Below are 2,358 nucleotides of genomic sequence, written 5' to 3'. Positions count from 1 at the left end.
TCAAAGAAAATCAACTTCACACGTTTTCCACCTCTGAACGTGTGAATTTTTTTCCCATTGTTTGCACGCACATTACACATTTGTCCTGTTCCGTCATACAAAGGTGTGGAAATGCATTTTGTGTTCTTCACACCTCAATCATGGTTGGGGAGGTTAATATTTTTCATACATATTGCCGATCCAGAATGAAAATCTTTCGAGGTCTTCATACCTAAAGATTTGTGACTCACATGAAAAGGCTCACGGGCACATGGTTCACTTTGCAAGTGGGTGTGAGCACCTGTGAAAAATGACTTCTGGAACATCGCACCATTCCACAACATTTCAAGTTATCTGATGAGCATTTGTAATAACATTCTTCTCACACACACAAACATGTGAATTGAAATAGACCATTGTACGAGTTTCATTGTGACAAAGACAACATTCTCAATCCTAGTCTTCCCGCTGCTCATTGTGATTGATCATCGTGTCGGCGTCATCATCATCTGGATTGTGGGCCTTCTTACTGTCCTCATCATCATCAACCGCTTGTTTACCAACTACATAATAGCCATCTTAGATGTCATCTACCCACATCTGATGTGTCCTGGCGGCCATTTTTTCATAAGCAGTTGCAAGGAGCGCCTCTGTCATACGAGAGTTGGGATGTTGTATGACCTCCAGACGTGTATTGCCGGTGAAAGTCCGACCTCTTAACGTTAAGTGGGGTGATGGAGTCTTTGGGTGGCAGTCTAAGTGGTTGAAGGGAGGCTTGAGATGTTGGCCTATGAAGTGATACTGTGAGTGGAATTGAGCGAGTGGAATTGAGCTCTTGGGGACTGAATAAAATGATGGACTTACGGACAAGATTATTCAACTTGGCTGTGAGTTGAGATTTAAGCAAATCACTAGCTTGAGGTTTCTTAGGGGGTTTGGTCTTGAGTTCGGATTGGGTGATATGCCTGACGAAATGCTCGAGAAGCTTCCATTTATTATCAGTCAAGCTTGTCCAGTCGTCAGAGGATGATGACTGCATTTGCCATTGTCCTTTCTCATTGCGAGTGTTGGGGTTCCACGAGGTTGCCATGAGGGCATAGTCAACACCATAACGGATGTGGATTGTTTGAAGCTAGGTGGAATCAAAACAGAAGTTTATTTTAATACCCAATAAATGAGTCATTGACGTGATCAGAAGCTTTACCTCATGTTCAATACGTTCCACCTCTTCAATACCCTTGTTCTGTCGAGCGGTTGGGAGATGAGGACCGAATTTTCCTTTCCCTAGATCGCGTGCGACTTTATCCTGATCAACTAGTCGCTTGAATATTGGAAGATAAGTATCCCTTTCTTCGGCATCGAGTGGAACTGTCCCAGGCTCAACAGGTGGCTGATCCCATCCAGAGGCTAGGTATCCTAGGAAGAAAAACATACAACCATTGAATACGTCCTTCTCCTCCGGTTCTAGGTTGGTCCAAGTTGTCCCTAAGTATTGGTTGTGCTCTTTGAAACCTTCTCGGGTGTTCCTTGGTGGCACTGATAGAGGGTAGTCGTTAGTGAGAGTTTTGAAATTGAGAACTCAGGCCGACTTACTGTTTGTGTTAGAACTTTCAATACTATACTTCAGAAAGTTTTGATAAAAGTTTCGTTTCGTTCTGATACTCACTTCATGTCTTGAGTAGAATAAAGGTAAGTATAATGACAACACAAGCAAAGAGTTGATACGTTGTTTCAGACTCACAGGAATTCATTCACTGTCTTTTCGCTGCATTTGGCAGCTAATGCAAGCATTTTCTTGGCACGCCGGTACATGAATTGAAGATTTTTCAATTCTTTTTGGATATCAGATGGGATGCGATTGCGAGTTTTGCGTCCAGTGGCTGAAAGGAGTTCGTTGATAGTGTAAATATCCAAGTCGAGATCCTGGTAGTTTTCAAGTGTGATTTTGTGTTTGAGCCTAGCATTTGAATGAGGTTGATGAGTCTGTGTTTGTGGCTGTGCGCCTGTTGCTGGGTCGTCATGATCATCTTCATCTTGATCCTCCCATGCATTTTCATCCTCTGACGAATCTGAATTGTCAGATTCGTCTGACGATGTCGACGAGTTTGTTTCAGCTGGCGGTTGTTGGTGATTAGTGGATCGCTTGGTGGTTGGTTTAGTGGATCGTTTGGCACGCGAAGAAGGTGGAACAGGTGCGGGTTTTGATTTCTTGGTGTTACGAGTGACTCGTTGGGGCATTTTCCGCTTTTGTGATGCGGGTTGTGCCATGCTTAGTAGAACGATTGATGTACAGGTGGGAAGTTGAAGTGGTGGAAGGGTTGATTGATGATTTGGATGGATGGATGTTGGGTTGTGTGGGGTTATGTGGTATCATATGTA

This window comes from Melampsora larici-populina (genome assembly GCF_000204055.1).
Source record: "Melampsora larici-populina 98AG31 unplaced genomic scaffold MELLAscaffold_97, whole genome shotgun sequence".
NCBI lineage: Eukaryota > Fungi > Basidiomycota > Pucciniomycetes > Pucciniales > Melampsoraceae > Melampsora > Melampsora laricis-populina.
The sequence above is the reverse complement of the archived record's forward strand: the minus strand, read 5'-3'. Positions refer to the sequence as shown.